Here is a 24,005-nt window from a genome sequence, read left to right as displayed (position 1 = left end):
ATTCCAGTATTGTTATTTTTTAAAAAAAGAAAATGCAGAAATGTGACAGAATGCATTTGTGAATGAACAAAGGCAAGGGAGACACAGATTGGTAATAGATTGGGCCATACACAGAATAAGCAAACAGCACTGAGGAATACAAATGCATACCTGCCCTTATTGCTCAGGCTCAGAGTCTCTGCAATAGTCCAGCATACATCATTTTCAACTGATTGAAATGCTCTTCCTTGCTGTGTGGGTAGGTCTCCGTTTTCTTTGTTACAAAAGCCTGCTGTGAAGTTGTCTGCTTTCCTATATAATTAGGATGATACAACACTTGCAACACTGAATCGAAAATCTGGGTGTGGGTGAAAAGGGGAATATGCTGTTTGCATTTTTTAAAAACCCCACACCCACACAAAAGCTAAGGTAAGCCATGTTCCGTGCCCAATAAACATGGGACATCTTTGCCTGGTGGTGCTGTGGCCCATAGACTGCGGCAAAATACTGGGCAAGATTTTGTCCAGTATCTTCTCTGTGTGATGGGCTCATAGGAAAAAGTTGTCCCATGAGTCCTTGCTGAAGAGGAGAGGAGAAAGCTTATATAAGACTACTTTCCCTGGATCTTACAGCCATTTTGCTTTGAGAGCTTCCTGCCCACCTATCTTGGGGTTAGAGCCTGGCCAACTGGCTGGCTCCCATCGTACAGGTTTGGAGCGATTCAAACTCAGTGGATCCATTCCATCAACTTGGGGCTTGTGGAATGATGAACTGATCCTGGGACCCAGTGCCATGCCAACCCTTGCCCTGCCTGCTGCTGCTGTCAATACAGATTTGCCTTGATTTCATCCCATCACCATGGTACAGTCTGGTTATTTTGCTGCTCTCATGGGTTGCATAATGTGCCTGCCTGGGCAAACAGTATTAAAGCAGAGCTACATATAAACTGATATTAGTATACAATGCTTAATCCAAAGTGATTTCTTTGTGTCAAGAACATGTATGCTGTGAACACAAAAGAGTTTTCCTTGTTTCCAATATTATTTTTCTTTTACAAATATGAACTCATGGAGTGTCAAGAAAGTACTGTTCAGTTTAGATACAATTATGCAACATTTGGCTTTTCTCCCCAAGGTTATCCAGCTATTTTAGAACAGTTTGAGGTTCTTAAGCTTTTGTGGCAATGACTTAAATAACATAATTTCCATCACCTGTCTTCTTGCCTGGCCAAAATGATCAATTTGAAAATTGTCCTCTTCCTCTCCATATCATTTACATATATCAAGTCTTCAGAATATTAAACCTAAACTCCTTTTAAGCGTCTTTCAACAGAGTCTTCTCTTCTTTTCAATATATTTTAAGTTGAATATATTATGTTCAGCGTCTATGAAAATTGAATAATCATAACTAGAACAGGGTTGTTTTCACATTTATTTTTCTAAGTATTAAAAATGGCCTCTCATTTTCAAAGTCGCCTCTGCCACTGTCCAACTAGTTGTGAACATATTGTTATTGTCTCAACGTTGTGCTTTTGTTGCCATATTCCACCTTTACGCCAGTGTGGCCCAATACATTTTGCTGCCTGAGGCAGACAAGAAAACAGTGTTCCCCCCGTTATGTTTCACTCCTAAAAAAACACAAAACCCTCAAAACATTTGCCTAGCTGGGTGGTGAAGAGACCTTTCATAGCTCTTTGCATCAGCCTGGGAAGTTTGTACAAGCAGAGATGCTGAGCACCATCCACAAATGTGACTACAACTCCCCTCCAAAGTCCTCTGGTGCCAGAACAATGGGAGAAGAATTGACGCCCAAATAAATAAATAAGAAGGGTGGGAGGCTGGACTTCACAGCTCTGGTAAAAAATGCTCCACCCCAATGCAAAACTGTCGCCTCTGCCAAGGGTGCAGCCCTGGGAGCCCAAGGCAGGCCCAGCTTGGCTGGATGGGGCTGCCATTGGTTTCCAGATGACCCTGGACCAGTCCTTACTTGCTGCTAATAGCACAGACCCCAGCATGCCTTCTCAGAAGGAAGCCTATTTAAATTCATCTGGGTTTACTCCGAGATAAAATCCTCTACAGGATTGTACCCTAAGGACTTTCTAGGGATTCGTTTAGCACAGGCCTCCAGTTGTTTGGCCCTGAACATCAACATCCTTACATGGATGCCAGCTGAATTCGAAGTTTATTAGGAATTTTCTTCTTCTTCTTCTCCTCCCCTGCACCCTTTAATGTGGAAGAATATCCTTGTTGAATTGTGTTGGCTTCCTTTCTGGCGAAAATCAAAGGACATAAAAGAAAAAGAAAAAAACAATTGACACAACTACGAAAAGGGATATCCAGCAAGAGATGGCATGACAACTTGGTTCTGCCTCCCCACAGAATTGTAGACTTGGAAGGTAACCCAAGGGTCCAACCCCCTGCTGTGCAAGAACCACAGCTTTGATTTGTAGTCTTACTGCAACATGCAATTTATGGCTACAATCCACTGCACCCATCCTTATTATTACAATCATTTTATTATCCTGAAGAGTAGCAGTGTTGTGCTATAGCAGAAAACAACAATAAAAGCATCCCATGACACATTAAAGACTTCACAAATTTAGTATGAATTTACTATAAATACTATACTGTAATATTTATTGATAAAATTTCAAAACACTAAAGGAAAGGAATCAATTAGTGCATTTAAAACTTGCGCCATCTTCCATGTTGAAAGTATGTGCCGAATACGTCCGAGAGATGTTTGAGGCCCAGTCAGAAAAGAGAGGAGCACTAAATCATATGCATGAATCAAGATTGAGATCGTTCTCTTGCTAATTACTGGAGGTCAGGCATTTGCAATGGCTAAATATGACACCAAATCATTAATATAAAACTCTAAAAGATTGTGAGCCAGAATGCAACCTTGTTTCACTTCTCTCTGTGCTTTAAAAGCATTTACTTGGTAGCATACGGGAACACAAAAATATACTGGATATCCTGAAACATTTCAACCCAGTTTAGGAATAAATGTTTGTGCCTGTTTTAAGTAAAATAAATGGGCAGTAAAGTCAGAACCATGGGTGCCTTACAGAAGCACCAGTGTCAGAAATAATTACCATTCTCATATACCTTCTTGATGATCCATTTGTTCATGGATAGATTAAATGCAGAATACAAAGACATAGATAATAGACTTTGCCAATAATGACCTGGCAAACCTGACTGTGCATGAATAGGATGTCACATTAATGTATGAAAAATGCACCTGTCAAAAGTTGTTTTACATGAATTTGACACCAACCTTTTCTAAAAGCATTTTGATTGATAAGGCAGCCTTGAAATACAATAAAAAGAAATGTAGTGTTCGATATCTTAGTACCTTTTGTTACTTGCCTCTTGGATCCCTTGTAACTTTTACTTCATTTTAACTTTCTTTGCTGATTAAAATTGAGAGGAGTCCTCTGCTTGTCTTCCCTGACTCTCCTATGTGGACAATAACATAACTGGACCACCAGGGGGCAGAGGTACCTGGAAAACCTGAAATGAAGCAAGTTATGTAGGATAAGAATCATATATATATATATATATATATATATATATATAATGATTTTTATTGGTTTTTACACATGGTTTAGAACACAACATCCAACTTTTGTATAACATAATCAACTCCTGGCTATCACAGCCTGAGACTTCCCTCTTCCTCGACTAGTGGTTTTCTAACTTACTCTCTATTATTGCACTTGTTATTTTAATTATTACTGTTATATCCCTATCATAAATAAACAAAATAAAAATTATTCTTTGCAATAATTTATACTGTTAACCTACAAAACTTCCTGCAACCCTACTAGGCAAGCCAATTGTTTACAATTGTCTTTCAAATATCTTTCAGAAAACTCCGATCTTGCTGGTTCTGAATTTTCCCTGTTAGTTTCGCCAGCTCAGCATAATCCATCAATTTCATCTGCCAGTCTTCTTTCACTGGTAATTATTGTAGGATAAGAATCTTACCCATACTCACTATTGGGCATTATAAGAGAAAAGGTGTTGTTGCTGTTGTAAAAAAAAAAAAGCCATAAAATATTTGATTCTCTCAATCTCAGTGAGGAGGCGGGAAAAGCAATATAGATTCTAGGGTGTCTTTGTTCTAAACTCCATGCTAGTGTTTGTTATACTTGACCAGAGAACCCAAGAAAACCAGGATATAACCATCAGAAGTAAGGCTTGAGTCCTATATCCACTTACCTGGGAGTAAGTCCCATTGAATTTAAGGGATTCAATAGTCATATAAAGGACTGTGTTATTCTCATGTATTCGTGAAGCAAACACTCTTCAGCTGTTTCCCTTGTTCTCTGAATATGCTTTAAAACTTTTCTTTTTCTTGCCTTTTACAACTATTGCAGCTTCACAAAAGCTCTGCATCTCAGACATATAATGGGTTCCAACTGTGATTTCACCTGAGTGTCAGCAACAGTTGCTACACATGAAGTAGCACTCTCCTTGACAACAAATGGAGAATAATAGAATCATAGACTTATAGGGTATCATCTAGCTCAAAACCCTGCAGTGCAGAAATCTTTTGCCCAACCTGAAGCTAGAACCCACAACCTTGAGATTAAGAGTCTTGTCCTCTACCAACTGAGCCATCCCACAGGACCTCACTTGTCTTTTCCCTTAGGCCTCACAGAAACATGACTTAACGTTGCCATGAAGTCAAATAGTTGTCATGTTTGTCTTTTCTCCATGAGCACTGGCCTGCAACAATATTTAATAGCCTGAATTGGTGAGCCATATACAATCCAAGTCACCCACCAATACTTGGCAGCATTTCTTCAGCTGTGTTGCCTTCTTCCAAGTTTCTAGGGATGTATCCAACAAAGTTCATTGCCCTGTTAAGTATAATTGGTTCAACTGACACTGAAATGTGGATATGTGTGTCTTAGTGAAAAAGTTTGACATGGGAAGATTCCGCTGAAGCTGAAGAACAGCAAGAAGAGCTCTCTCAGAGTTTTGATGAGTCGATAATTAACTAATTGTTGTTTTCTGCTAGCTAACATGTGAGTGTTGTAACCTTGGATCAGGTAATTAAGGTACTGAGTTGCAAATTCACCATCTTGCAATGGTGGTGGGCTGGCTCGTTGTTCTCTCTGTAGAGTGAGGATGTAAATAAAGCTCTCCCAGAAGTTGCACAGCCTTAGGCAGGCTATAAGGCAGCCTGGAAGGGGGAGAGAGGCACCATTTTAATTTTTGGAGTTATCTTTTATTACTAAGAAGCCGAGCCTGTGCTGGACAGCGCAATATATCTTATGGATATTTTGGAGGTATCATTTACTCTATTTTGTTATGGTTTTGAAGAGTTTTGTAAGAAAAGTTTGAATAATATTTTCATGGGTCTGGACAATGCTTAATTCCAAAAGGAACGGTTTTTTATTATTTATATTTATATACTGCCCATCTGCCACTCTGGGCAGCTCCCAACAAAATATTTAAAACAGAATAAAATATCAAAAATTGAAAACTTTCCTATACACCACTGTCTTCAGTAGTAGTAGTAGTAGTAGTAGTAGTAGTAGTAATTTTTATATGAGAATGAGTGGGGTTTTCTTTTCTACACTAATGGCAGGTAACCTAAACCAAAATAATCTGCTGGAACGTATGACAGCACATAGGAGAATAATACAGGTATTTGGATATGCTTGAATAAATATAAATTAGATAATATTCTATTGTAAAGAGATTAGTTAATGCAGAAGTAAAATAAATCAATCATTTCAGTGCATGTGACATCTTTATTAATAGCTACTGATTTTTTTACAATCAACTTCACATCACATTAGCAGTGACAAAAATAAATACATCTCAAATACATCTCAGAAACCAACTGTTGGGTGACAGCTATATAGCTAGCATCTCCTTTTCCATTTTAAAGAAATCTATGCCCGTACAATATTGCAACCCCCTGCAATTGAAATGGCACTTTGCAGAGACAAGGATAGCACAGAATCATAGAGGGGACCCCATGGTTCATGTAGTCCAACCCGCTGCAAAGCAAGAATCTCGACTAAAGCATCCTTGGTTGTTTCGACAGGTTGCCTTCAACTGCAGGAACCATGGATGGGGAAGCAGAAAGCAGTAAATGGTTAGGGTATTCACAGTGCTTTTATCTTCAGGTGGTACTCAAGGGAACACAGTACAGGCACGGTTTTTGTTCGTTTTTTGTTAAAAAGTGTGACACTTACTGTAACAACTTCATGGTGAGTACTTGCACCTGTTTTCTTCTAGCCAAAATAAAGCACTAGTTATTTCACCATTCCTTTCACCCACTTTTCAATATCCTATTCAGCCCAAGTGACACACAATCCCTCGCATGCAACTTTCTGGGAGCTGCATGTCAGTGTTGGCCATGACCAGAGGCAAAAAGTAGGTGGTGCCATCAAAATTGACTCCTCCTTTTGTACAGAAGGTGACATACTAGTCACACAAAAGTCCAAAGTTTCTACACTCGCACCTCTCTCCATTCCCCATTCAGGTTTGTGAACAATAATCCTCCCTGCTCTATGTCACATGGCAGGCATAGGCAAACTCAGCCCTCCAGATGTTTTTGTACTACAACTCCCATCACCCCCTGACCACTGGTCCTGTTAGCTAGGGATAATGGGAGTTGTAGTCCAAAAACATCTGGAGGGCCGAGTTTGCCTATGCCTGTCACACGGCAAACTACTTTAGAATCTGAAGTAACTTTCAAAGCTTATTTTTGTCATGGGAAGGGTGTGTATGTTAAACATGAAGGAAATAAAAAGTGACACTTTTGATAACGCTTAAAGTAACTCTTTGGATCCAGACACAAATTTTTAACATCTGTCTATGGAAATCTGTGAGAATGAACTTCTTCAGCGCAAGTGACATTTTATCTGGAGTTCAGTGCCCTAGGAATCCAATGTGGGTTACTCTACAGAAATAGGTTTAGAACTGGAACAGCAGCTCCATATTTTAACTCTCTAGACTTACAATGTATAGTACCGATTTTATTCCAGTCAGTGGTGGATTAATTTTATATTCACTTCAGTGAATGGACCATTAAATCCGTTATACCATTTATGGCTAGACTGAACATATAGAGAGGAATTCAGAATGAGGTATTAGTGAAAGAGCCTCAGTCTGGATTTCTTTTCCCATATCCATTTTTCTCTAGGTGCTCTTTTATCCATTTTGTCCGAATGTGAAGTTCTGCTTACCAAAGCAGGCAAAGCCTGCCAGTCGATCTAGACTTTAAAGTATTTCCCCCCTTTTTAATAAATCCATTTCAAGGATTAGCCAGCGGAGAATGCACAGCATCTTGCGCCTTACCTTAGACTGAATGTTTCTTTTGTGACTCGCTCAGCTGGCACCACTTTTGATTTTTAAAATACTCCAGAAAAGCAGCACCTGAAAAAAAAAATCAAAACATCACTTGCACTATCTGCAATCATTTCAGATTCTGTGAAGCGGTAGGGAAAGGTGTTCATCTCGCCATCCTACAATCTGCAGAGATTTCAATTGGAAGAATTCCAACTGTGGTCGTATGAAGTTACTTTTTAAAAAGATAGTTCAACTAGCCAACCAAAAGCATTGTTCTCTCTTCTCAGTGCTGACCCTTCAGGTGAGAGCAGCCTTGATTGTGAATGGTCAAAGCGTCTAAAGAAGCCTTTGAAAGTTCAGCTAGGCCATGCCTTGGGTGCCCTACCAACCACAGACCTGGAGGAGTTCTTTGCTTGAATGGAATACATGGTGTCACATTTTATATGACTAGTGGGTTGCCTCTTAAGAATACGTGTAAGCTGTGCTAAGCTGAAACGATAAGGCAGAACTGTAGAGCAAGTTCTGAGTTAGTGTGCAGGTTTTCAAATGAAACGTGCTCATCATACCATGTTCCAAACCCCATCCTCAACCTGATACCTTCCAAATCTTTCTACTTCAACTCCCATCATCCCTTACCATTATCCATGCTAGCTGGAGAGGATGGGTGTTGTAGTCTCAACTGTAGGTACCATGTTGAAGAAGACTGTCATACAGATATGCTTGACCTACAGCTGTTTCTGCCCAACACCTGAGGCACCTGAATGAGCAGATAATTACGGTACATGATAAAGAAAGGATTCCCCCGCCCTTAATGGCTAGACATGCTGCTCTGATGCATGACACTCAACCGTACGGCAGCAATCTATTATCCTGTTTGAAAACTATCCTAACATCTTGCACATATACCATTTGCTGCTTGTACAAAAGCTTAGAAATTGTGACTGGCCTCTGATTCCCACCCTCTTTATACTGTAGCTCTTTTCAGGTAACCAAGTTTATTTGAGAAGTGCAGACTAGATAGCTTCACATTAAACGCCGCCCTCCCCAATTCCTACCTTAGATTGGCTGAGGTTTGGGAACTACATATAATTTATCATGGGGCTTGTTTCATTTGTATACCACCCTTCATTCATAGATTTCAGGGAAGAGTCTTTCTTAAACACAGTCTCTTTAATGCCTCAATACATCCACAATGCTGACTTCTATCAGTATTTTAATGCCATCTTCAGGGCAGAAAACCTCTCTCAAACCACCTCACTAAAACAAAGTATAAACAGTTTACAAATATAACACACACACACACACACAACACAGTTTGAAGCTAAAATAGAAGCAATGGACAATCCCAGGTATAGACTACACAATCCAACATTACCTCACACAAGTGCAAAGTATACAGTGCCGGTAACTGTAATGACACCTCTGAGTTTTTGCCACAGATGTCTCTCAGTGCCCTGCATGACCTCATAAGTTATCCAAGCCTGAATCAAATTCAGAAATTTTATTGACTAAATATTCACTAATGAAAATTTTAGTATTCATCCTTATCTACTGAGACACTTTACAATAGCTTGACATCTCAAAGGCACCTTTAGTAATGGGATTTTATTCAGCCTAATTTGTTCAAAAATCATTATCTATGCAAAACTTCCTTGTTCTGCTGCTAGTGTCATTGCTTCAGACAAAGAGAACAATCTTAGAATTCTAGGATGTATTGTATTACATGCCTTATCTAGTCTCAACAAACTGCTTGCATATATTAAAATATAATAGTGTAAATGTTAGCAGGGTGGGGAACAGTTGGTTAGTCTTTCTAATTATTTCACCCTATTCCCATTTCATAAGGTAAAATGACTTGGAGGCTTTTTAATTCTGCAGTTACACTTCTGGGAAAATAGCACTCAATCAGTTTTACAAACAAACAAAAAACCAAAGGCAATGATTAGCATAATATTTTGTAAATGAAAAGAGGGATTCTTCTGTGCAGGAGCAGGTGGATGGAGCAGAGTCTACATGTCAGGAAGAGGGCTCGGGGGTGTGACCTGGAGGAAAGTGGGTGGTCAGTGAGATCAACACTATTCAGAATAAATCCACTAACACAAATTAATAAAGTGCAGTCAGAATGGGCAATGCAAGAAATGGAGCTAATACAGATTCAGTTCAATGGGCACACATAAATAATATATCAATTAAAAATTATACCTTTGGAAGATACAGTAATCCCTCATTTTACTCACGGATTCAGTTCGAAGGGTTATGTGCATACGTGAAAATCATGCATAGTCAAACTCTTGGAGCCTAGCAGGTGGAAGAGAGAACAGCCCCGGCAATCCCAGAGTAGGTGCACTGAATGAGCCTTGGTCCCACAAGCAAGGCAGGGAGCTAAAAAGCTCTTTTTGCACCACCAGCAGCAGCAGTGGGCAGGGGTGGGATGGGATTAGCATTGAGAAATAAAGCTGCAATCCTATACTCACTTACCTCAGAGCAAATCTGAATAAAGTTAATGGGATTCGCTTCTAAGCAGATGTGCATAGGACTGTCCTATAAAGGAATTACATGGTAGCAATTTGAAAATTGCTACTGATTGCAGTATAAAAAAGCCATATTTAGTCATTGTTTTTATTGCGACAGTTCAGAACAAAGTGTATGTCAAAAACGTGTTCCCTTACCTTGTAGCCCTGGCAATTAAAATTTATCTTAACCTACCCATCAAATAATTCTTTAGTTGATTATTATATTTAATTCTTTAGTTGATATTATATATACTATATATATATGGCTGTGAGTCCTGGAAGACCTGCTCCCTGAACTGTGGAAAGGCGGCATACAAATAAAACTTTGGCCGTATGTATTATATCTTCTGTGTGCTACCATGTTAACTATAGGGATGAATGCAGGTTGCGTCTTGAGGCCCCAAGACCCACCCCCCAAATAAATATACACAGACCCTTATATTAGTTAACGTTTTTGGCAAATTTTGGGCACAACTTTATTGAAATACAATCACGTGAGTGGTATTGGCTTAGGCATTGACTCCCCACTATAACTGACTCCACATCTCAGGGTGATTGTCCAATGGGGTAAGCCAAACGAGGGAGCAAGGTTGATGAGGACCAACCTAAGCTCACCCCGGGGTTCCTGTGGTCCTGGCATGGTCCTAGCCCTTCAAGTGGACTTGGGACGAGATCCAGGACCCCCAGATTCCTTTACCAGAATACCCGATTCCTGGGGGGGGGGGCAGGTGATGGCGGCACCTCCCCTCCCCACAATCCAAGTGAGCCAATGCCTAACCGCCACCTTACAAGTTGTGACGATTTGCTCAGGGGTAGGCAAAAAACAAATGGCTAAAAGCCAATCTGCCAAATGGAAAAAATTCCTACCCAGCCCCTGTTCCAAAACAGGCGACCCAAACCAAAGCAAGGCCAAGCGACTCTACCTAAACTAGGGAGGGTACGCAGGTGTTCAACCGTGCAAATGCACGTGCCCCACTTGCATCACACTGCTGCTTCTAAAGCCCCTGGGATCATGCCACCTACTGGCTATTGGCTAAAAAAGCCTGGCATGATCCCAGGGGAATGCCCAGGACTTCATGCTCCTCCCCCCCCCCCCATTTTAACCCTGTCAGGTGAGCTTTTGGGTCCTGAGCGCAACCAGGACCCTCTGTTATGAGGATCCCATTTATATACACTTTTAACAAATAAAACAAAACAAATAACATTGCTTTAGCTGCTACAATGCTTATTTTACACAACCTCTGTTCCTCCCCATCCCCATGTTATACTCAGCTGTGCTCCTGGAGGGAGAACTGAGATGGTCAAGGCTTATGCTATCATCAGTGTGGCAACTCCACCAAGTTATAAATGCGATAAAAGTGTTGGAGGTGAGCCAGGTTGAAATGAAAACATTTGGAAATGAATAATAAAATAACAAAAAAGGAAAGACACCCCAAATTAAATACTAAATCAGAAGAATAACATCCTCATCTCCAGCCCCCTCCCTCATGCCAAGCTTGATTAAAAAAATACTTAGCTGGCATGTCAGATTTTTGAATGGAAAAGGGGAGCCAAAATCATTTCTTGTGGTCTGGTGGGTCTTTACTGAATATATCAAAAAGGAACAGTTACATCTTTTCCCCCACGCCAGTTTCACAAGACATTTGGGACAAATGAATCTCTCCATGGATAATCCATTGCCTTCTGTTTATTATGAGATATGCATTACATACACTCTTACTGTACATTGCATTTACAGATGGGTAGCCGTGTTGGTCTGCCATAGTCGAAATAAAAAAATTCCTTCCTGTAGCACCTTAAAGACCAACTAAGTTAGTTCTTGGTATAAGCTTTCGTGTGCATGCACACTTCTTCAGATACACAATGCAATGTACATTGCATTGTCAGCTATTATACAGCTCTGTAATAGTAATGCTCCTGCTCTGCTTGATGTTTTGCTGCATCTTATTTACCATTCTTAGTCCATCTAAATTCCTTTTATTTTATGTTATTTTTGTAGTTTCATTGAAAATCAATAGAATTATTAATTTATTTATTTAAAAATGTGATTATTAATGAAATGCCTACTAGGAGCTTTGTGTACATACCTTGAAGTGGCACAGCAAAAAAGGGTGAAAAACTGCCCCTACCTTCCTCTTGACAAGTATGGATGACAGGTTTTAACTGCAGAGATTGGTCTGCTACTCTGCTCTGTCCTGCTGCTTCTGACTGGTGGGGAGGATCGTTCTGTATAGCTGCAAACCTATATTCAGTTCTCCCAACTGAAGTCGGTGGGGTGTACATCAGAGTAGACACTGTAAGTCTGCAACCCTACACCTACTTACATTGAAATAGTCTTAATTTAGCTCAATCGGATTTACATTTGTGTAACCATATACAGGATTGTGCTGTAATTTAAAATAAAAATAGTAATAGTCCTCACCTTCCAAGTCTAATTTATTTGTATTGTCATTGCTGAATATGGCTGCATTTTCATGTTGATGTTGGAACTTATAAATGTCATATATGCATTTATATATTTGACGATTCTTTAACATTTTCAAGAGTAACATTTTCAAGTTGTTGTTGGGGTTTTTTTTAAGCCATGGAACAACTGGGAAGAAGATGTGCAGTGAAACATTGTAGATGTTTATCACCCGACAGAAGTAAGAGCGTTTCTACACAGAAGTAAATCCTACTGAATTTGATGGAGATATGCAGGGTTAGGATTGTAGCCTTTATCCTTTGGATTTCAGTGCAGTTTACTCCCAAGTAAGGGCAATGTATGGCAGTCTTGGAGGGGGAAAGAAAGCTTTGCACTTGCTGTGTGAAGCTGCAGTTAAAAGGGGACCTTTAGAATACTTAGCCTGAAGGGGAAAGAATCAAAATGGAACGTCAAGTGAGGATCAGAAGAGAAAAGAGGTAAGGTGTTAATAATGTCTTCAAGCAGAATCAGGAAGAGAGGGCTGCAATGAAGCATGCAGATGAGAAAAAGCAGGGAGAAGTAAAGGTTTTGTAAGGATATTAATGGTTGATACATGGAAAGAATGAGGATGGGAATAGAAAGCAAAACTGATTCAGCTTTTAAGCTGGGGGGAAAAACCAGGCTTTAACAGACCTCTAGAGGTTCAGAATTCCAAAGCTGAGTTTAGATATTTGGCCTGGTTCACACATCATGATAAGCCATACCACATATCATTCAAATGTGGGGTCGTGTCAAAGCTCTCTCCTCTTGCATAGGAGGGGTTTGGTCTAGATGACTCCTCAGGGTCTCTTCCAACTATACAATTCTGTGATAACCACAATCTGTGACCTCGAACAAACTGTGACTACAGATCATGGTTAATGAGAAGACAACTTCATCACGATTCCACATTTGGGCAGTACACCTTGGCTTAGCTGCCATGCTGCACTGAGCTAAGAGGATTAGGAAGGAGCAAAGCAGCTATGATTGCTTTGCTGGCAGGCAGCACATTTGCATTAAGCTTGCCATCAGAACACAACCACTGTGGTTTAACCATAGTGGATTGTGCGAGGGGATTATAAGGACCACTTACACTGTTCTTCTTGCACTTGTGTAAGCTGTTTGCACAAATTGCTTCATCATACAGACATCTTGTACAAAGGATTTGATTGGGGAATGATTTTATTCAGGCAAGCTGCTTGCTTAAGGAAAATAGCTGCTCTGCATGCAGATGCCTATTTTTCAAAGGAACATGTGGATCTTTGCTTCTGATGTGACACATGGAAGGATGTGGTTCATAGTCTGGCCAAAACCATTCTAAGCTTTATAGGATGAAGGGTGACAATATGAAAAGGCCTCACCCAATATGCATGAAAGTCTATTGGGAACAGAGTGTCATATTCAACATTTTACTCAGCTGACAGTAAGGCTTATATCAGCAGACTGGAGACAGAATCAATTGTTGGCTTTTCTTCCTCACACTGCAGCTATTCCAAATATCCCCCAGAGCAGATTTAGGGAGGCTGCGGAAGGAGTTTCATGAAGAAGGGAAATCGTGAAAATTACTTCTTCTCCATTCCACTAATGGAAGTCTTACTATCAGCTGAGCGACACCATTGGATACAATCCAGAAGCACAAACAAAACTGGCAATGTACTTATTTCTCAGGTTTAAGAACGAGCAGCAGCAATTAGCTTTTGAGCCAAAATACTTAAATGTATACTTTCAGGAAGTCTGAAAAATGTTGTGCAATCAACTCCAATGAGGAAATGAAGAAAATTTGCCTATTAATGTGACACCACCCCACAAATCTATCAAATCATTGAAGTGAACACGTCACATGTACAAAGTCTTTTTATCACTGCTATCTCCTATTTCAGGGAAGAGAATGCAGTTCTATATATCTCTTCATTCCAACTGTCTGGCTCACAGTCAGAATAAATGCTGCTGCTGAACAGACACATTGGCTTTTGTAACAGGAACCAATACCAATTTCCCAACATGGAGGATTCCCCTCCCCCACCTAATCCTTTTCCTTTTCCACTGGAAGCACGAGGTCAGCAGTAAATTAAGAGGTTAAACACAAAGTAGATCTGGTGCCGTCTCGCCGATATCTTCCAAACATACCAGTCATTCCATATTAGACTTTTCACTTCCTGAAACATTAAAAAATAAAAAAATAAAACACCCACTATACCAAGGGGATTGTTATTCCTCTACAAAGTTTTCATTCACGATGTTCAGCTATGGTCATTATTCCAAAGAGCTTTCAGCTCTGACAGAATGCAGCCAAGCATTGCAGGATGGCTATTTCAGTCTTGCAACTGATTCTTGCCTCTTCATGTGGTATAAATGGCCCTTCCGCAAGCCATTTACTCCTGATTGCTCATTTTCAAGTAAATGGTTTTGCTCCCAAATTAAAAGAGGTCTGGATTGCAGCTATAGGCTGTGTACACACTATAGCTTTAATCAGATTTGAAGCACATTATTTTCCTCCAAGAATTCTGGGCACTGTAGTTTGTTAAGGGTCACTTCCTGTTTGCTTCATATAATATGTTGTTCTGAGCAGATACCACCTGGGAACCAATGCCCCACTGTGGAAGGACGTGTGGGTTCAGAATTGATCTCCGCAGTCACTTATGGATTCATTGTTAAAACCGTGTTTATGGAAGACAATCTTACTCGGCTACGAGTGATTGCCAAAGAAGAAGAAGACGACCATGCAGATGTTTCTCGTGTGTGTGTGTATGTAAAACACCCTACAAAAATATTCCTCCAGGGCAGCTTTACAACATATAAAAGCATAATAGAAGCAATAAACAGCACAACAGTATCAAAACAAGTAACAGAGAAACAACATGCAAGAGCAGCACAAACCAATTTCATCAAAGACTAACATTATTTAAAAGGCACAGAAAAATAAAAGGGTTTTGCATTACACCAAAAAGATAACACATTATACTGCCACCCTGACACATTACTGGGATTATTCAACAGGATTTTACTTCTAAGTAAACATGGCAGTATAATGGGCACTGTAGTTTGTTAAGGGTCACTTCCTGTTTGCTTCATATAATATGTTGTTCTGAGCAGATACCACCTAGGAAAGATTGTACTGTTTAGCCATCAGGGAGACCTTTCTGGGGAAAGGATTCAAAAGCTAAGGCACTACCACTGAGAAGGCCCTTCCTCTTATTGCTACCTCCGTCACTTCAAATACTGCAAGTACCTGGAGAAAGGCCTTCAAAGCAGATCTTCAAATATGAACAGGTTGGCGTGAAGGCTGAAAGGGTGAATACACTCTGTTCCCAACAACCCTTGTTCCCAGTTGCAATTTTAAGCACAGCATTAAACACTGGATATCCATCACTGTCAAGTCTCAAGGTTGTGCACCTTACTCTCCTGTATAGAATTTGACCTCAAAATGGGACAGAAAAGCACAGACATGAGTAAACTCCAAGCATGTAATAAACTAGCTGAGGTGGTGCAGGGGAAAGAAATTTGGATGGATTATTAGAATGGGATTTAATTATACATGTATTTCCTGATTCAGGCTAGATGCTGTTCATGAAGTAGAGCAAGGCATTCAAGCCCAAAGTTCATTTCGGGATTAGCTGCCTGTAAAATCTGCCTGCTGGGCTCTGTGGGAACTAGCTCATATCTCACAGCATGCAATTAGTTATGTATATTTCTATTTTACCTTCAGTCAAGACCAACAATGTCTGCCCAAAACATATTCATAGAAGAACTGTCAGCATTCACAGAAACTTTAATACTGGGAAAGAGGAAAACAAAAGCTTTATTGGCTATTTAAATTGGACATGATAATGAAGCAGTAATCCTACAGTTGTGAAATTTACAAATTGCTTCCATGGGAACTAAAAGAGAGGAATTGATTATTCAACTGGATCAACTGTGTGCCAAGAGTATTTTCTGAAATTCCCAATCTGATTCCTAGCAGAACTGTCTATGTGGTTTAGAATGAACCATGAAGCAAACAGAAAGGTGTATCCTTTGAAACAGGTTTCAAAATATCCCCCCAGATGTTTTGGAGTTCATTCTTGAGCATTGACCATTGACCATAATTGTCAGGGAGAGGCAAACGGGAGAAGATTTAAGAACAGAAACCAGCAATTATAGAGAGCCTAAAGAGATCATTAGTAGCCTGTCGTCTGACAGTGGGTCTGACGTAGAGGGGGAGGAGGATGAGCCTGGAAAAAGTCATTCTGTACACAGAGGAAGTCAGGGGCGGGGTTTCCGCAGACTTGCATGCTGGGTAAAAAAAAGGAAAAAGACGCGGCAACTGTGCCAAAGGAGTCGGACGTTGATTGAAACACTGGAGATGTACTTTTGAACTTTGTCAATAAATCAAATAGATTGGAACTGGCCGTGAGCCCAGAGTTTTATCTATGTCGGCTTGACAGCATAAAGCCTCTGACAATACTGATGGCGACTAATGAAAGCTCCAGTCCAAAATATCTGGAGAGCACCAGGTTGGGGAAGGCGGATGCGAATAAAAGTGAGCTCACAGTGGTATGACTATAAGACAACTTCCCAAGTTCTGTTGTATATAAGAAACTATATCTAACAGAATCTCATCACTTTCTTTTTTCTCTTTTGTGGTGTGTGTGTGTGTGTGTATGTGCAGTCAAAATATATATGATAAAAATGTCACAAAAAAGGTTGTGGTAAATTATTTGGTGCATATTATAGCTGATGCCACAGTTTCATTAAGTTGCTTGTTTATAAAAGGACTCTCCTATCCATCGATTTGAACATTGGATAAATTTAGCACTTTCCTGATGAAAAGGCTGTGTGAGAGTAATGGTTTAATAACAAGGCATCATTGATCATATTGACTGGCTCTTAATATCCTGGCTCACTGGTTTGCCAATATGTTTCCTTATTTAATAAGTTGCCTGTTTCCAAACAGATGTGTTCTTGTTACTATTATTATGTATGCTTTGTGTAAGAGAACAGAGACCCCTGCAGGTTCAAATGGCAGCCATGGAGGGAGGCCATGATAGGTCTGGAATGATGGGATCTGTACCTAAGAACTGGCTCACACATTACAAAAACAATGAAGCCACAGTATACTGCTTTGCTCACGCCATGTTTGGCTCCAGAATTCTGTAGCCTTTGCAGGTTCAGGTGTAACTAATCAACAAGCCTGCTACAGTTCTGTTTCACAGCTTACTGCATTTTTCAGGCAGAATTGAGGCGTAAGCTTTACAACCGAAAACTCCGAGGTAGTGTGCACAGGGTTTCTTTCCAGGCCACTTTTCAAGATGTATTATGTCTATTGCTTCGGAAGGTAGTCTGTTCTGTGGGTATTTGGCTGTTTCCCCAGGACTTCTTAGAGAGACCAGCATCAATCAGCAGGCTCATTGGCATTTCTATTAGTGAGCGATACTTTCTCTCAGAAATGCCATTTTTTTTCTTTGGCAGGGGGCATATATGAAGCAGTGGTTTGATTCTGCATGCCATTCTCATTGAGAAAAATGCTCAACACTATGGTCAGTAAATTTACCATCATCCACAATTTCACTTTTCTCAGGACCTGTTTGCTGGTAAATGCCGTGTACTTACTCAGTTTTTCCAAAGACTTCTGCTCTATTCTTAAGTAGGTAGACCACAGAAAAGAGACTGAAGTAGTAAATGAATATGTGGAAATATTTGTTTCCTCCGGGTGTAGGAGTTGACATTGGTCTGCACATGTCGCTGTGCACAAGCTCCAGAGGAGAAGATGCTCTGCTCTCACTGACCTTTGGAGAAGACTTGTGTGTTGCTTTAGCCTTGATGCAGGGAATGCACTTCCTCTAAATATTGCAGGTCAACAATTGCAAGTCTCTTGTCACTTTAGTCAGAGCCTGACTAAAATGTCTTTTTTCCCAGTTTCAAGTAACAAATGCAACTATGAGAACATGCCTCATTTGAGTATAATCTCAAGGCTACCATCCTAAGTAAACTAATTTAGAGTTGTTGTTGTTGTTTAGTCGTTTAGTCGTGTCCGACTCTTCATGACCCCATGGACCAGAGCACGCCAGGCACTTCTGTCTTCCACTGTCTCCTGCAGTTTGGTCAGACTCATGTTTGTAGCTTCGAGAACACTGTCCAACCATCTCGTCCTCTGTCGTCCCCGTCTCCTTGTGTCATCCATCTTTCCCAACATCAGGGTCTTTTCCAGGGAGTCTTCTCTTCTCATGAGGTGTCCAAAGTATTGGAGCCTCAGCTTCACGATCTGTCCTTCCAGTGAGCACTCAGGGCTAATTTCCTTAAGAATGGATGCGTTTGATCTTCTTGCAGTCCATGGGACTCTCAAGAGTCTCCTCCAGCACCATAATTCAAAAGCATCAATTCTTCGGCGATCAGCCTTCTTTATGGTCCAGCTCTCACTTCCATACATCACTACTGGGAAAATCATGGCTTTAACGATACGGACTTTTGTTGGCAAGGTGATGTCTCTGTTTTTTAAGATGCTGTCTAGGTTTGCCATCGCCTTTCTCCCAAGGAGCAGGCGTCTTTTAATTTCGTGACTGCTGTCATCATCTGCAGTGATCATGGAGCCCAAAAAAGTAAAATCTCTCACTGCCTCCATTTCTTCCCCTTCTATTTGCCAGGAGGTGATGGGCCCAGTGGCCATGATCTTTTTTTAATGTTGAGCTTCAGACCATATTTTGCGCTCTCCTCTTTCACCCTCATTAAAAGGTTCTTTAATTCCTCCTCACTTTCTGCCATCAAGGTTGTGTCAAGGTTTCTGCCATCAAGGAAATGTCAAGGTTGTTGACATTTCTTCTGGCAATCTTAATTCCGGCTTGGGATTCATCCAGCCCAGCCTTTCACATGATGAATTCTGCATATAAGTTAAATAAGCAGGGAGACAATATACAGCCTTGCCGTACTCCTTTCCCAATTTTGAACCAATCGGTTGTTCCATATCCAGTTCTAACTGTAGCTTCTTGTCAGTAACAGTTTCACATGCTCCCTCTAGAGGGAAACAGTCTCCGTTTGTATCAATTCTTTCAAGCACGACTCAAGCAAGTAACAATAGTTTCAATTTTTGGTTACTTTTTCCTCCATTTTTAAACACAGAAGAGGACAATGGAAACAGTGCCTTTCTTATTTTAGCTAGCTGTCAAATCCGTTCTGTCAATAAACATTCCCCGAACGTCATCTGGCAGCCCTTTTCCAGGTTCAGAGCAGTGGCAATTTAATTTTGACTCTCTTCTGCAGGCGCACTAAATCCAAAACTTCCCCTTTCTTCTCCTGCTTCCAAGAGGGGTTATATATTTTTGTCTGGTGGGAATTTAATCCTTTATCAAAAGCTTTCAAAGACTTTAGCTTGTAACTTCTTTGCTTCAATCTATTTACAAAACGGGAGGCGGACTTCCTGTTTAGAGCCTTCCTGCTTCAGCGCCAAATTAAAGTGTTTCAAGATCCAATTCTCCGTTCTACTCACGGGTAGTCGTTTAAAATCCAATTGTCCACAGGAAAAAGTCAGAGCTCTCCGGCAACAGCGATGCGGCTTCACTCCGTGAAAGAAGCGGTTGATTCAAAGCACCACGCCGCTCAGCCCACGTCGCTCCGGATCCCCAAAACAGGGTTTCCCCACGAGTAGGGGGGCGCAAAGGTGCCAGCCGAATCCCAGGTTCACAGGCTTCTCCCGCCTGTGATTTCTATGGGTCTCCGCCTTCACCGTGGCGGTCAGACCCTGCTTTTCACGGAGCAAATTCAGCCATTGCCGGAGGCGCCTAACCTTGCTAGCGTGTGAAATGAGTGCAATTGTGCGGTAGTTGGAGCATTCTTTGGCACTTCCCTTCTTTGGGATTGGGATGTAGACTGATCTTCTCCAATCCTCTGGCCACTGCTGAGTTTTCCAAACTTGCTGGCATATTGAGTGTAGCACCTTAACAGCATCATCTTTTAAAATTTTTAATAGTTCAGCTGGAATATCATCACTTCCACTGGCCTTGTTATTAGCAGTGCTTTCTAAGGCCCATTTGACTTCACTCTCCAGGATGTCTGGCTCAAGGTCAGCAACCACACTACCTGGGGTGTACGAGCCATCCATCCAATTTAGAGTTAGTTTGATTGAAATTAGCAAGTATATCTTCAGAGTATATGTATTTCATTTTGGAGCCACACTCAATATTTTCCCAGTGGTTTCCCTTTCCCTAAGTTTCAAGGAGTTCTGCAGGAAGGAACATTGCTGGCTTCTCCTAAGGGTTCTAAAACGATCGCCATATGTGGCAAGCATATGGCATAGCTTTATAATAGCATTAAGTAGCTAGAACATGGCTGATTTTCATAGACACACCATTATGGGAGGAAGTTGCTTCAATATGACAAACAGCTGCTTCTATAAATGTTGTCCACAGTGAAAGTAAACACCGTTATTTATGATGTGGTTATATTTAGCAATATCAAAGTAAGTAAATTAATCAAGTACAACAGGCCTTGCTCATTTGGATAGTTGTCTGACATAAAACAAAAACTAAAGAAAAGCTACATAGCACAATGCTTTAGTGAAACCTTTCACATATTTGCAAATTTTAAAAGCCTGGTATATGTCTTCAAATTAATGCATTAGGTTGCGTAAATGCTCCTCTTGACACTGAAGTGTTATTTAAAATATATTACCTGCTGTTGTAAAATATGAAGATACAAAAGTGATGCCAAATTATTACACATAATTACTAGGGCAAATGACCTTGGTGCACTGGATAACCAGGTCTGATAAATGAGAGAGTTTGGCACACATCACTTAAAACCAAGTGTTGGTATACTTAAGGACATGGTTGAAGTTTAGAGCTCCAAGGGATCCTTTGCTGGTTAAGCTATGCTATGCGAGTTTCAACAGCATGTGTTTCAAGATGTCAGTGAATCGCAGCCACTGTCTAAAGGGGCATCATTCTGTCTGCAGAGCTAACAATGTAGTATCAGATGGATGTTGGTTTGTACTGATGTTTTTCCTTCCTAATAAAAAAGGGAGGCCTCTTGCAAGCCATCATTCCTCCTGTCAGCGAGCCTCCCTATCTCACAGGAAATCATGTAACAACTTTACGACAAATTCTGAGTATAGAACAAGAGTCTCTCATATTATTCAGCTACAGAAATTTTGTGTGATGTGAAAGGCCAGCCCAAGACTGTTTGCTGCCTGAGCCAATGGACAATATGGTCCCTTCCCATCCCTCCAAGTATAGAACCTGACTGGATTGATAGGTAAATATTAGTTCAGCACTGGTGATGGGACAGCCTTCTCTTCTGCACCCAAAAGTTGGCTATCTTACAGAATGCAGGTCAAGTCATGTGACACAGATAGCTGTGCTTTCTAACACCTCACTGCTGCTCCACACTTTCCATCTGAGGTGGTTAATGGTAGGGCAGGCCCTGGTGATGTTTGTCTGGTTGCATCAAACAATTCTGTTAAATTTTGTTAAGAAAGCAAAGCATTCGAATGCTTTGCTATCTGAAAATGACTTATCTGTTTCAAAAAAAAGAAAAGAAAAAGAAAATTCTTCTTGAGCTCTATCTCAGATCATTAAACAAGATTGCATGCACTCAGTGAACCTACAGTATTTGAAATCTGCTGCCATTCAAGCACAAGTTGGAAAAACTGTAGTGGTTTGATCAATCATCAAAAATGGTGTATTCACCATATAAATGGGGGTCTGGGGAATGAGGAAGCATTTTGAAACTCCCAAGAACTTTCCTGAATGCAAAAAGTACTCAAGTGTGGTATTCGCTCCTCCACGTAATTACAATCAACAGCTATTTCAGAGGAACAATCTCAACTTACACTTGCAAGATTTCTTTCCCCCTGAAAACTCCTGGCTTATTGCTTTTTACTCTTTAAATACCAGAACCTTGTTCTTTTCGTTTTGGCGGCTGGCAATAAGTATGTTTCAGCAGTTTCTGTGGGGATCCAGCTCTAATCCTATCTTGTCCTGCTCAAGCACTCTTTTTGATTAAAAGGGTTTCACAGGATTTAAAGCATTCTGCTGGAATTGTTTGAACTTCACCAAAGGCCAGGCTGGTGTCTTCACAGCTGTTTCATCACAACAGAATTTAAGCATGAGGTGGTTTCAGATAAATCATTGCAACACAGGGGGAAAAATGGGAATGGTAGGCTTGTGGAATTAATTTTCACTTCAGAGTTGCTCTGTCATATTATAGCTACAAATAAAGTGAGCATACTATGCGGGTTACAGACATTTATAGCCGCTTTTAGGGCTTATTCTAAAACTCCACTTGTAGCATAGTTCTGAAGGCACCACATTAAGTATGGTGAACCTGTTACTAGATGCCCAGCTATCTTATACACTAACATAGAATATGTAAACATAACATGTTAAAGCCGTCAGATTTATTGGGGAACTTTTCAGGCATTGTGTTGGTCCGCTTCCCTCCCTGCTTTTATGGCTGTTGACATTAGCTACCTTGCATCACATGGTACCTTGGAGTGCTCAGATTTTTGTCTCAGCTAGAAAGAAGAAGAAGAAGAAGAAGAGGAGGAGGAGGAGGAGGAGGAGGAGGAGGAGGAGGAGTAGTTTGGATTTGATATCCTGCCTTTCACTCCCCTTCAGGAGTCTCACAGCGGCTAACATTCTCTTTTCCCTTCCTCCCCCACAATAAACACTCTGTGAGGTGAGTGGGGCTGAGAGACTTCAGAGAAGTGTGACTGGCCCAAGGTCACCCAGCAGCTGCAGGTGGAGGAGCGGAGACACGAACCAGGTTCACCAGATTATGAGTCTACCGCTCTTAACCACTACACCACACTGGCATGTAGTTCCACTCCTATCAAATTGTGGGCAGGATGCATTTGCAAAGTTGATTCAGGACATCCTTGCATGTTTTGAGCCTGCAGAGGAAATATGGTGTGTGTGTGTGTGTGTGTGTGTGTGTGTGACAACTTTATGCTGAGATGAAGATTTCCCCCTGATTCAGAGGTCTTTATACACGTGAAGCTGATGCCAAGAACTCCCGCTCAATACAGGTGTGCATAAGGAAACTTCAGTGTTTCTCCCTGAGAATTGTGAAAGGCTTTCAGTGAAGTTCCAATCCCATTTCTCCATATTTCAGTGGAATGGGGAAAATTTGCCCAATCACTATCATAACTAAATACTAAAAATCATAACATTTGTTGAAGGCATATATAAGCTGCATGTGCATGGAAGGGCCATAGCTTAGTGGCAAAGCATCTGCCTTACATGCAGAATGTCCCAGGTTCAATCCCTGGCAGCTGCAGCTGGCGCTAGCAAAAATTCATTGACCGAAACCCTAGAGAACCACTGCCAATCAGAGTAGGCAATTTTGGGCTAAGTCAACGAAATGAGTATGACTCAGTAAAAGACAGCTTCCTATGTTTCTGTATTCTGATGTTTCAAAAGTAGAGATTGACCCTGGATAAGAATTCACTTCCCCACCAGTGAAGCTGCAAATATGCATCTGAAACATTCATGGCTCTTTTGTGGAAAGGTACTGTATAAAAGCAAGGTGCTAGTAATGAAAGATGTGCATAGATTTTAATTATCTCCTCCACAGTCAATAGAACTAAGGTGAATCTGTACATCTGTGAAAACACTAAAAATGAAACATTTATTACTAAGTGTGATTTACAGCCAGCTACAATTGAGTTACGATAAATGGATTGGCAATTTAGGTCCTGACAAAATCCACTGTAGCGATCATTTTCCTTGTTCCAGGTTAGCACATAATATTTTGTGATGCTATTCTGGCACAGGGTCC

The 24,005-nt window shown here is 40.7% G+C and overlaps 1 long non-coding RNA gene across 1 annotated transcript; it reads right to left on the bottom strand.

Moving 5' to 3' along the window:
• Positions 1 to 1,397: 1,397 nt before the first annotated feature.
• On the bottom strand, positions 1,398 to 4,465 carry LOC308476301. The gene is made up of 4 exons (XR_013985840.1): positions 4,209 to 4,465; positions 3,340 to 3,497; positions 2,137 to 2,247; positions 1,398 to 1,561 (listed from the first exon to the last, which is right to left on the bottom strand). It is a non-coding gene; the product is annotated as an uncharacterized lncRNA (long non-coding RNA).
• Between the last annotated feature and the right edge of the window lie 19,540 nt (positions 4,466 to 24,005).

Source organism: Podarcis pityusensis (genome assembly GCF_964106645.2).
Source record: "Podarcis pityusensis genome assembly, chromosome: 4".
Taxonomy (NCBI): domain Eukaryota; kingdom Metazoa; phylum Chordata; class Lepidosauria; order Squamata; family Lacertidae; genus Podarcis; species Podarcis pityusensis.
Note: the sequence above shows the minus strand (reverse complement) of the source record. Positions and strands in the feature narration are given on the sequence as shown.